Source organism: Mustela erminea, chromosome X (assembly GCF_009829155.1).
Source record: "Mustela erminea isolate mMusErm1 chromosome X, mMusErm1.Pri, whole genome shotgun sequence".
NCBI classification, from domain to species: Eukaryota; Metazoa; Chordata; class Mammalia; order Carnivora; family Mustelidae; genus Mustela; species Mustela erminea.
Genome location: NC_045635.1, coordinates 34,373,344 through 34,386,772, shown reverse-complemented (window position 1 = coordinate 34,386,772; position 13,429 = coordinate 34,373,344). Strand labels below are relative to the sequence as shown.

Genomic DNA, 13,429 nt, shown 5'->3' with positions numbered 1-13,429 from the left:
CTCCCATGGTGACTGCCGGTGCTATTTTAGAAGGGGTAGCAGAAGGCACCTGTTCCACCTGTATTGTGAAGGGCACCTGGCCTGTCATCTGGAACGGAGCAAGGGTGAAAAGGGAATTGTAAGTTTTATGATGAAACGCCTTGAAACCTTTTTGTTTGTTTGTTTTTTGCACTGCCCAAGTACATTGTCCTTTTTAGTGTGAGAAACAACCCAAGAAACCAAGATAAATGGGAAAACATCAAGGCTCAAAATGAAGGATAGTCTGGCCTTGAGTGAATCAGAAAATCCATGATTTTAATTCACATCTAACCATAAGAAACAACGAAATGGCCTTTTGATTTGTTCCAGTTTTAGGACCAAATCCAAACATCTTGTGTAATAGGATGCTCAAGACTATTACTCACCCAGTAGTATTTCTCTTCCGAAAATCCCAAGAAGGACTTTCTTTAGACCGACATTTAAACAGAGTTCAGCCTTCCAACATTCTAAGGTTCCACCCTGTAATTGGGTGCAACTGGCTTCAACAGGGGTAGCCCAAGGTCACAAAACTCAGGCCCTGAAATCTCTCCAATACAGCCGCAAAAGGGATAGCAGCTATCTCTGTGGTTCTTATTTACACATTTTTTTTTCCTGTTCCATAAATCAGATGTGGGGTGGGGGGAGAAACTCTTGTTTGGCTTTTGCAACAGGACAGATCCACACATGTGCAGAAGGAGCACTGGGGGACCCTGCCCTCTGCTTTGTGGGGGCCACTTGTGTGCCTGGCAGTCCTTGCTCGCAGAAATGAACAAGTCTGGGAATGAGGGCAGGGTGGCAGATAAGCAGGTGGCTGGAGGCCGGCAGGAGCCATGGGAGCCATGGTAGGTATAGGCTTCCATTCCACATCCTTCTCCGAGCTCACTCGGGCAGTGAGATGTCTCGGACAATCAGGGAGTATTAACAGGCACCATCCACACGCTTATCAGTAAGAGAGTCATGTTTATTGGCAACGTTCCCCCTGGCTTCACCCAGGGAGGGGAGCTGCTCTTTACACCCTGGTGTTCCATGGGTCAGAGAAGAACCCGTCTTCCCCAAGGCAGAGCATGCCCCTTGCCTGCTTTATCCAGCAGTCTGGCCAAGGAACTCAGCAATATTCATTTAGCAGCAATAATGGAGTTGGTGCTGGGGAAGGCTAAAACTAAGTGTGCAACATTCCGTCCCTGCCCTCAAGAAGGCCCCCATTGTGTGTGTGTGTCTGTGTCTGGTGGGGGCGGATGGGATATACTAACATGGCAAACTAGGGTTCACAAAGCAGGAGACAGTAAATGTCAAGAGTGTGGTAAAAACAAAGAAAGAGAGTGTAGTTGCCTGGAACAGAGTGCAGTGCATTGTAACAGGAGTGAGGCAGGAGGGTGGAGGGTGGTCAAGCTATCTGGGAGCCTGAGGTCATGGGGGAGGGCATTCAGTGGTGGGCAGAGAAAATGGGGGACAGATCAAGGGGTCTGTGAAACTGGGAGAGAGGGGTGCAGTTGAGCCGTAGCTGGGGACAGTGGCTGCAGTAGAGGTTTCTACTCTGTGCAGGACTCCTCCTTTGGCTTGTGGCGTGGTCCAGAAAAAAACCTTTGTCAAGGAGGGCCAGAGCCATCCTGAGGACTGACAGGATGGATCAGGTGCCCAACCTTGATTGAAGGAATATTTCAGATACTCCTCCAACTCCACCTTCTGCCCAAACTCTTTGCTACGCCAAGGTCTTAGTAGTACTCTCCTTCCACAGGGAGACACAGGACTAGTAATTGTCAAGTCAAATCTATCACCAAAAAAATGCAGTATTTCTTACAGGGAGAGAGGGAAGCATGCCAGGCATGGTCCCCTCCACAGCATCATGGTGGCTGAGATCCCAGAAAGTGTGAGCTTCAAGTAGCCAGGCCCCACTCCATGTCTCATCCATTCCTCCTTTGGACCCTCACTCCCTTCTTCTGGTCTCCTGTGCAGCCTCCACAGCCCAGACCCTCTGGGGTTGCTGGTGTTCCCACAGACTGAGAAAACAAGCCATCAGGGCTGTCCCCTCTGCCACATTTCCCCGCCTACTCACTTAACTCATAGGGCACCCACTCTTCCTCAGTCCCACCCCTAATCTCAGAGGAGGAGGTAGCCTTCTTGCTCAAGGCCATCCTCTCCCTCACAGCTCCACACACCATCCCTCCCTTCCTCTGTCATGGTGTCTCTTCACTTTCTTCTCAGCTCTCAGCATGAACAATATCCCTCCAATCCCCAAAATCAAACTCAACAAAAACACAACACACACACACACACACACACACACACACACACACACACACACACATACACACCCCTTCCTTTAACCTCTTGCAGCCACTGCCCATTGCCCAAGTTCCCTTCTTAGCCACAGTCCTTCAGAGGATGGTCTTTGCTGGCTTGACCCATTTCCTCAATTCCATTCAGCCCTTGACCCTGGCTATGGCCTCTCACCCTCACTCTACTGAAACATGGGATCTTTAAGATCACCAGTTACCTCCCTGTTTCCAAATCTGGGGAAAACTTTCCCCTCCTCATTGGCTGGATGCTGTACCATTGCCCTTTCACAATGTCTTGAATCTCTCCATTCCCCTGGTCTCTGTCTCCTGCGTCTCCTCCTGCCTCACTGACTCTCCCACTACCAACCCCGCTGGGAACCAAGTGTCATCTCCTTCCAGAAGCATCCATATCACCCTCTGCTAAGTTACAGAACTCTCCTCCAGGCTCCCTTAATGATCTGGCCCTTACCAAGTTATATCAACATTATCTGTTTATGTGTGTTTCCCCATCAAGCAAGAAGGGCCCAGAGGGAAGTGGCTATGGCCTTAGTGCTTGTCACAGATTACAATGTCCACAGGTACACCACAAAATTTGTTCAACCAGCTTGGAACGAATGCCAAAGGCAATCTGGACTGATTTCCAGCTTGATGGTTTGTTTAGGATTTCATTTCCAACTGCATATGTTCTTTCTTTTTGACTCAAAGGCCCATATTCTAAAGGTACAACCCTCTAGAGAGTGCGGATGAGAGCTCCACATTCAGTGGAGAAGCTCCAGACCTAATTTCTCAAGGTCCTCCTTAGTCTACTTTCTTATTTTTGGTTACCATGTTGCTGGGGTCTTCCACTGACCTGGCCTTGTGTCCACTTGTGGGTGCTTGGTTCTTGCTGAACAGAATGTGACCATCATCTGCAACCATACCAACTCCTAAGCAGCTCATAAGGACAGTGAACTCCCCTGATTGGGTACTCCATGTTTATAATTGGTTCTCCTTTTATGTATTTGTAGCAATAGTGGTCATCATGCAGACTGCCTTTACGGGGTCACCTACAAAACAACATTGGCATTCTAGAATCCCAGGAACCCACACTGCAGTCATTATCAAAGGGAAGTTGGTATGTGGAATCTCTAACACACTTCACGTTGTTGCCAAGCACTGTTTACCTCAACCTGTCTCCACGGTCCCAATATTTAGAACGGAACTCCTTACCTTCCCAGGATTGTCCTTACTTCTACTTAGTGGCTATGACTTTGGATTCCAATTCTGATCCTGTTGTTTTCTTATCCAAGGGCATAGACCCTGGCAATGTTCTTGGGATGTGCTTCCTTTCTTCCCAATTTCTTGGCTACTCATCCTGGCTCCTGCCCCATTGGCTCTGACCCAGGTTTACTCTTCAAGCCCTTTAAGGAGAAGCCATACATCAGTCATCTCAGATAGCTCCTTCTTACTTCCCCCATATGTCCACAAAAGCTTTCTAAAAACCCTCTCTTCTCTTAACCCTATAAGAAACCAAGCTTCAGGGATGATCATGGATTTGTTCCTTCCCTCAATCACCTCTTCCTAGCTGGTTCAGATTACAGGGGTCAGGCCAAATTGAACCTATAAACACTCCTTCAGCCCACTGGGAACTGGAGATAATGTACAGTGGATTGATGTTAGTGACAGTACATGGAATGGTGGGAAACACCCTGAATGGGGTTAGAAGATGTCACCATGTAACTTGAGATGAGCCCTTGAACAAGCCGTTCCATTCTTTAAACCTAGATGGTCTCTGGGGTCCCTCAAGGTCTCCTAGCTCAGATTCCTGGTTCAAGAGGTTCCCCCCCAGGACTATGAGCAACTGATTCACTGCTGCCACTGCATTCTCTACTACCCCTAGAAGACTGCCAAGTTACTTAACTGTCCCATAGAGGCCTCCAGCGTCCCGGGGCCAGCACTCACAGTAGCCTTCTAACAAGGGCTCACTCTGTTTCAGTTTAATTCAAACATCACAGAGGTAGATAGAGAGAGCAACCAACAGAGTGGCCAGCCAGGTCTCTGATGCTCTTCATACCCCAATTAAAACAGATATCCTATATGTATGTGTTTATGACTTCCAGGAATTTAAATCCACAGGACCATAGCCTTTTTCAGCAGAAGTCTGGCCCCTTGAAATATCTTTCTGGGCATGGTTATCCAGAGATTACCTTTACCTTTCTCTTCCTGTGCTTCATCAGCAGGGGACATGGCCAGGATTTGGGCCACACGCACAGTCGGAATTCATCTGCATGTTTATCACCTAGAACAGAAGTTGGCAACCTTTTTCTGTAAGAGCTAGACAGTGAATACTTTTGGCTTTTCAGACCCATACAGTCTCTGTCAACCACTCAAGTTTTCAACTGTGCCACTGTAGCACAAAGCAAATCATACATCTACAAGTAGGGTGGTTGTACTCTAATAAAACTTTATTTACAGAAACAACTCAGGGGCCAGATTTGGCCCAAAGGCTGTCTGTTGTCTACCCCTAGCCTAGCACTACCCATCACCACCTGGAACTGGTTATCTAGCTCTTCACTAGATGCACCTGGGTTTGGGAACTAAGTTGGATCCCTTTGTGGTTGTCCCTTTTGTTTGTATAATCTTGCATGGCTGGATCATTAATGGTGACATACATGGTTGAGTTAGGACACAATCTGCCTGACGACATTTAAGGACAATGAATACCCTGGTCCTGCACATCGACTCGCTTTATTTTGCTTATCAATAGATTACTGCTATTCTTGACCACCATTTGCCTAGGAGCATTCTCCCTGAAGGCAATATTTTAGGGGATGAGGGCACTGCAGTGCTATCTAAACTGAGTACATTGTTCTTAGGCTGAATTTCAGCAGTGACCTCAGTGACTCCAGTTCCAGATGGCCGCCATATGTCCTAGTACACGTGTGCTAATAGCCTCTGTTAGAAGGAGAAAAAGTTTCCATTTCGCCTCCCTGCTTCCACCTCTGGTCCCCAGGGCACCCCAGGCCCGAGCTTTCTGTGTTTTCTGCAACGTGTTGCTGAGCTCAGTTCAGAGCAGAAGGGAGGGGGGACAGTATTAGGGAAGGAGTGCAAATTTTGGAGCCAGAGAAACCTGGGTCCAAATTCTAGCTTAGCTCACAACATGAGTTCTTCATCTGTTACAGAGGAAGAGTAATGCTACTGCCTACTTTACAGGACTTCTGGGAGGATGAGGTAACAGAAAGGGTGTGAAAGTACTTTGGGAAGACAATTTGGTTAGTACTGCTTTTACTTCATCAGGTGGTGATAAGCTTAGCCCCTCCCTGCACCCCACTGTCATTGTTCAGGGATGTTTCCTGTTGCATGGAGAAAGTTGGGAAAGAAGAATCTCCAGCTGAGACATGACGAATGTCTGGCAAATGACCTCTCTGCACAAGTCCTGGTTCCCTGTCACACAGTGGCAACTAAAACCTCACCTTGATGTCCAGTACTCTGACAGACGTACGTTTAAGTGTCTTTGCAAACATTATCTCATTTCTTCTTGCTACAGCCCTGAAAGGAAAGCCGAATATGTATTACCACCTCCACCGTCCAGGGCAGAAAACTGAAGGAAAGGGCCTCTAAGAGAATTTCCAGAAAGCATCCATCAGTTTGTTTTCCATAAAGTTATGAACCTTTCCTGTCACCAAAAGAAAGACCTGCTGGGATTTCTCCCAGTTCTATTTTTCATTAAAAATATTTGTTTGGAACGCAACTCTAGATGCTCCATGCCTGGCCCTTTCAGTGGCATCTGTCACCCTGCTTCTTGTCAGTGACTTACCTGGAAGCTGCATTTAACCCAGAAGAAGCTGGTAAAGGTTTGTGGAAGTGGGGAGGAGGGGAAGAGAAGCAATGGCTTTCATCACTAAAATAAATGCCAAAACGAAAAACTGACTCAATTCAGAGCTTATTTAGTATTTTGAAGGGAGAAAAAAGTAAAAACAAGATCCTGGTTTAGTTGTGTGCTCGCCCAAGCATTGATTTTTGTCTCAGAGCTCTGAAAATGTCTATGAGGTCAGAGTAGAAGCCTTAACTGCATGTCTCCTCCTCTCATAAAGCTTTATGATGAGGCAATGTCTTTCTGGACTCCCAAACTAAAGTTGGATTGGACGCATGGAGAAGAATCACATGCCTACTGGCCAAGCCAGGTGTGATGCTGAGAAGCCACGGGCTTTCCAGGTGGACCCAGGTCAGCATGGCACACAGCTGTTATCTTCTCATCAGTTAGCATGTTCCAAGTGTGGGTCAGTTTTTATCCCATTTTAATATTTTCAAACCTGGTATCTTAGACCATTGCTACAAGGGGATGTAAACCTCAGAAATTAACCTACTGCGTATGTGTGTGTATATATACACACATATATACATATATATGTATATATATATACAGTATATATACACACACAGTATATATACACACATATATACATATACACACATACTGTGTATATGTGTGTGTATATATATATACACACACACACATATATGCACACACAAACATAACACATGTACATGCATATATAATTCTAATAATATTATTATAGGGGCGCCTGGGTGGCTCAGTCTGCCTTTGGCTCAGGTCACGATCCCAGGGTCCTGGAATCGAGCCCCACATTGGGCTCTCTGCTTGGCTGGGAGTCTCCTTCTCCCTCTGCCCCTTCTCCTCCTTGTGCTCTTTCTCTCAAATAAATAAAATTTTAAGAGAAATAATATTATTACAGATATATTACATATAATATACATACGCATATTTATGCAATTTTTAAAAAGATTTTATTTTAAAAAATTAAAAAAAAAAAGATTTTATTTATTTATTTGACAGAGATCACAAGTAGGCAGAGAGGCAGACAGAGAGAGAAGGGGAAGCAGGCTCCCTGCTGAGCAGAGAGCCTGATGCGGGGCTTGATCCAGGACCCTGGGATCATGACCTGAGCAGAAGGCAGAGAATTTAACCCACTGAGCCACCCAGGTGCCCCTATTTATGTAATTTTTAACAATATTATTTATTTCATTTTTATTTGAGTAGACAACAAACTCATGTGTTTTAAGCAAAAACTAATTAAAAACTCCACTTCCTCCCACTCCCCAGTCTTCCCCCTCCTGCATGTTATTACTGCACTGTAGCAAATCGAAGACATGATCGGTTTTGAGATGTATCATTTTATGTACTATTAAGAAAGAAAATAATATGGTGGATTATAATTCTAAAATGCCACATAATGGAAGATACCTTCCTATTTCACAGATATCCAAATGAGTAAAACATGTATGTCTTAGAACCCATGAAATAGGATGGTCTCCTTGTACACATTTTCTAGTTCCTTTATGCATATATAAGCAAGTACAAGTACAGATGTCAGCTCTGCATCCTAAAGAGAGCAGAGTACCTAATGGTCTCCTTGTTGTTTTTTTCACTTTGAAGTCTATCTCAGAGGTCTGATCATATTAGTACGTAAAGATCGCCCTCGTCCGTTTTTATGGCTGCATGCTATTCTATTGAACAGATGTGGTACAATACGTCTAATCAGTTCTCTATTGGAAATTTAGGTTGTGTCCAGTCTTGTGCTCTTTCAAATAATGCTGTAACAGATAGCCTTGCATGTACGCCATTGCACAAGAGGCAAGGATTGCTATAGGATTAAAGTGTGAAAGTTGAGGGCACCTGGGTAGCTCAGTCGGTTAAGTGTCTGCCTTATCTGTCAGGCCATGATCTCAGGGAACTGAAATAAAGTTCTGCATGGGGATCCCTGCTTAGCAGAGAGCCTGCTTCTCCCTCTGCCCCTCCCCTGCCATGCTCATGTGCACTCTCTTTCTTTCAAAGCTACATAAATTTTTAAAAATCTCTTTCAAAAAAGTATGAAACTTGAAGAGCTGGGCATTTGTAATTTTGATGAATTTTACCAAATTATCTGCCATGGGGGCTCACACCAAATTTGCCTATTTCCCATAGCTTTGCCAACAAATAGTACTTTGTTCTTTTTTTTTTCAAATCGGATAGGTCAAAAGAAATGGGATCTTACATCCAGATGGCCAATAGACACATGAAAAAGTGCTCCACATCACTCAGCATCAGGGAAATACAAATCAAAACCACAATGAGATATCACCTCATACCAGTCAGAATGGCTAAAATTAACAAGTCGGGAAATGACAGATGCTGGTGAGGATGTGGAGAAAGGGGAACCCTCCTACACTATTGGTGCGAATGCAAGCTGGTGCAACCACTCTGGAAAACAGCAGGGAGGTTCCTCAAAAAGTTGAAAATAGAGTTACCCTACGACCAGCAATTGCACTACTGGGTATTTACCCTAAAGATACAAATGTAGTGATCTTAAGGGACATGTGCACCTGAATGTTTATAGCAGCAATGTCCACAATAGCCAAACTATGGAAAGAACCTAGATGTCCATCAACAGATGAATCGATAAAGAAGATGTGGGGTGTGTGTGTGTGTATGTGTGTGTATATATATATATATATATATATATACGTGTGTGTGTGTGTGTGTGTGTATATATATATATATATATAATGGAATACTATGCAGCCATCAAAAGAAATGAAATCTTGCCATTTGCAATGATGTGGATGGAACTAGAGGGTATTATGCTTAGCGAAATAAGTCAATTAGAGAAAGACAATTATTATATGGCCTCTATGATATGAGGAAGTTGAGAGGCAGTGTGGAGGGTTTGGGGGTAGGAGAAGAATAAATGAAACAAGATGGGATTGGGAGGGAGACAAACCATAAGAGACTCTTAATCTCACAAAACAAACTGAGGGTTGCCAGGGGGAGGGGGGTAGGGAGAGTCATGGAGTTATGGACATTGGGGAAGGTATGTGCTACGGTGAGTGCTGTGAAGTATATAAACCTGGCGACTCACAGACCTGTACCCCTGGGGCTAATAATATATGTTAATAAAAAACTAAAAAATTTTAAAAAAAGAAATGGGATCTTAGGATCGTGTTATTTTATATTTCTCATATTATAAGTGCAGTTAGCCATTTTTCGTAACTCTTAGAGCCATTTCCATTTCCTTTTCTGTGAACTGTCTGCTTATACCTTTTGTCTATGTTTCTATTAGCTTGTTGTGCTCATTGATTTCTTTTCAAGTAGATCTATACTTTGTGATATGAGTGGCAACTTTCCTGCTAGTTTGTCTTTATTTATTGGTTTGTTTTAGTTCGTGTATTGTACTTTTTGCCATGCCGACAGTTCAGTCTGATTTTCAGGTAACTAAACTTGTCAACCTTTTCTTTTATGGCTCCTGGATTGCAAATCATACTTACAAAGGCCTTGCTTACTCCAAGGGTATGCAAGAATTTCCTCTTTTTTTCTTTAATAATCTTGAAGATTTCATCTTTCTGCATTTAGATCTTGGATCAAATTTGGATTTTTTCCTATTATATGATATGAGGACTGGATTCATTTTTATTTTTAACTCAATAGCTAACCTGTTGTCCCAATGCCATTTATTATTTTGTTTTATTTTGTTTCATTCTCTTTTAGAGAGGGAGAGAGCCAGGGTGGGGGAGAGAGAATCCCAAGCAGGTTCCACACCCAGTGAGGAGCCCAATGTAGGGCTTGATCTCACAACTCTGAGATCATGACCTGAGCCAAAATCAAGAATCAGACACTCAACTGATGGAGCCACCCAGGCAACCCATCCCAGTACCATTTATTAAGCAATCCATCACTTCCCACACTCGTTTGAGATGCCACCTTTATAACTAAATTGCTATATGTATTTGGCTCCATCTCTAGACTTTTCAACCCGTTCTATTGTCCTATTGTCTTGGGTCTTCCTATCTATAAGCTACCTATATTTTTAAATTAAGTGCAGTTCTAATTTCAGATGTACAGTCTAAAATCACTCTCAAGGATGGGCCACTCTGAAAGCGCCCACCTGAAAACCCATCTTTGAGACAACCCATCTTGTTTTATAGGCTATATAATAAAAAACAACTAGGAGAATTACTCTGTTCAGTGAAGGCCTCCAGGGAACACTTGGTGACATGACATGGCTGCTGTTTGATAGAATAGTAATATTGATCATTACAGTTTATTGCTTACAGCTCCAGAGATACACACCAGAACCCTACACAGAAATGGTCAGTGCCTCTTAGCAATGGTCTCCAGTGTGGCTGGCTTACTTACCAAGAGACCTGCAGATGTCCCTAGTTCCAGCCCCACTTCCCAGCTTCCCTTGCAGCCTTCATTTATCTCCTTCTTACTCAGCAAAGCCACCATTTCATCCAGGACTGTAAGGCTTCTAAGATAATCAAACACATGGCCTCATAAAATTCTGGGCCCCTCTGTCCTAAAGGCCTCAAGGCTGGAATAGCAAACCTAAGTTTCTTTGCCTTCAGTATATGGGAAATTTCAACTCAGATTGGTGAACTATAACATCATTTCCAATGATCTCTGCCTTCTGATATTTGTGTTCCTCTGTAGTCCCCTCCTACACGGCATCAGAGCTGGTATGCATGACCAAGAGAATAAGCAGACATGACAGCGTGTGACTTCTGTGTAGGTCATGAAGGCATTACAGCTTCTCCCTTGGTCGCTGAACTCCTTGCTCTACAAAAGGCAGCCGCCATGTCCTGAGGACACTCAAGCAGCCCCGTGGCATGACCCATATGGAGAAGAACCTCGATCCCTGGCCAATAGCCAGCACCAACTCAACATCCATGTGAGACAATCAAACTGAATGGTGGCAATAGCCCCAAATAACACAGGAGTGCAATCTCATGAGGGAACTTGAGTCAAACACCACCCAGCTGAGCCATTCCTGAATCGCTGACCCACAGAAACCATGCAAAATAATAAACAATGACTGTTATTTTAAGCCATGAAGCTTTGGGGTGATTTGTTTTACAACCTTAGATACGGGCCATAAAGCCAACAACAGGAGCCCAACATCTGGTCTCTGTCTTCAGTGTTCTGGACAGAGAGCCTCACAAGGTCAGGCACATTGAAAACCCTCGAGAAACAGTCGTCATCATTGTTAATAGTATTCTTTCATTACTACTATTCTTCTACTGATCATGCTGTGTTGACTGTGGAGTTTCACAGCTCATTCTCTCTCCAGACTGTGAGTTCCCTCAAGGCAGTGTCTTGGTGCTGTTTATCTTTGCCTCTTCAGCTACTGGGCACCACCCAGGACAAGGTAGAGACTAACATGTGTATCTTAACGGGGTGGCCTGTGAAAGGGTAAAGGCAAATTCAAGTCCAGATACTTGAGCCACATGGGCATAGAACAGGGATATTTTTTGTAGTGCAGGAAAAGGACCATAGAAAACAGGGCAGAGCCAGGCTCTGGGGAAGAAGGCAAGGCAAGAGTTTGTCGGGATGTGTGGAGGGCAGGGCAGCCCCGGCCAGGTTGTCCAGATCCTTGCATGAGAGGTTCTACTTTTCTTTTAATGAAGGAAGTTCAAGTTCCCCTACTGAACTCTCTGCCTTTGGTGGGATCTTCTGAGTGTAAAAGATCCTCACTTGTCGCCAGCGTAGGTGGCACCTTGGACCAGTCCACTAAACTCACTAAGCCTTGGTTTCCCCTTCTGGAGGCTGAGGCTAACAACAGCCACATGTGAGACTCGGGCACGCTGAGGGTTAAACATGATCAGGCTGGGAAAGTGCTTAGTGGCCTGGCAGGCATGTGGAAAGAGGCCAGGAAATGTCCACCACTAATCACATGGCAAGAAAGTCTTAGTGAATACCATCTTTCATTTGCTGGTATCTTGATGCCAAAGCATTTCAGTGATTCTCAAGCTTTTCTGCCTCATTTGCTGAAAGAACCAAGGCCGACTCACGCGCGCTTACAGACATACACACATACACACACACACACACACACACACACACACCCCCTTCCTTCTGGAAGAGGTTAACTATTGTGACCGGTACAATTAGCCCCTTTCCATCTGATAACAGCCCCATCTAAGGAATTCACAACCGTTAATTAGAGGCACCCGGCAATCTTGTGAGGGAGGAAAATTATCGCTCTGACTCTACACGTGTCTGAAGCAAGTTGCTCTGGGGTAACCCCAGTCACAGAGCCCGGGCCTGAGCAGGGACGGAACAGGATGGAGCCTGCCAGCCCGCAGCCCCTCTACACCGCCTCTTCCCTCTCCCAGGGCTCCAGGGGGCTGACTGGAGGCCCTGCAGTTGTAAGTTCATTATTAAATCATTTCTCACCGAAAGAAGAAAAGGACTCGAAGCTCCACACACCGTGGTTTTTAAAATGCTAGTCTCTCTTCAATAGAAATTGAATTCACTGATGTAGCCCAGGGAAAAGCGAGCTCCTTCCTCCCCTCCAAATGATTCTTTCAGGGTAATATAGCAGTTAAACCTTCAGGTACATAATAGCACGCCGGTCTATTAGCTAAGGCGATTTTATTCTTCAGCTTGCAGCTTCTTGCCTGACAGTTGTCACCTAGACAACCATGTCTCCATGAACTCAAGAGGAGACTGGGGGGCGGGGGGTGTCCTCTGAGGAGACAGCCAGCCTGATACATCAAATCTTCTGGTGCAAAGGAGCCATTCTTGGCTTTGCGATGTGGAACACACTAAATAATGCATTCGACTGTTGTGTCTTCATCCTTCCATCCCCACCACCGCAGGCCCCTCCTTGCCTGTGACCTTGAAACACTCCCTGAGCTTCATGCCTTCCCATTCTCCTGTTCTCAGCAAATCTGGTTTGGTGTGAATGTGTGTGTGTGTGTGTGTGTGTGTGTGTGTGTGTGAGTGTGTGTGTATGCAGAACAACTTTCCAACCTTGCAGCTTCTTCACTATGGTTTTTATTTTGAAACAAAAGAACTGCAAGGGCAGAAAGTTCTCGGTGCCAATGGGTGAGGAGACTAATCAGACAGAAGCCCTGCCAGCCTCATGTAACCCAGTGAGGAGGAGCCATTGTGCTCTGCCCCCACCTGGGAAGGGCCAGGCCCTGAGGCAGGAAGGGAGAGCCATCCCTCCCGGCCTCAAACCACAAGGACACTATCAACTTAGAGCAGCCAGGGAGCAAGGGGAACACAATAATGGTTACAGGACAGAGGCCCAAAGTGGCACTTTCCTCACACACCTCAAGCAGGGTGGCAAAGGCAATGAGGCCATTGGTGG

The 13,429-nt window shown here is 45.0% G+C and overlaps 1 long non-coding RNA gene across 1 annotated transcript in view; it reads right to left on the bottom strand.

The window, feature by feature from the left end:
- The window catches only part of LOC116583111, a 52,397-nt gene that overhangs the window by 36,621 nt on the left and 2,347 nt on the right, over nucleotides 1–13,429 (bottom strand). The gene's annotated exons all lie outside the window — the stretch shown is intronic.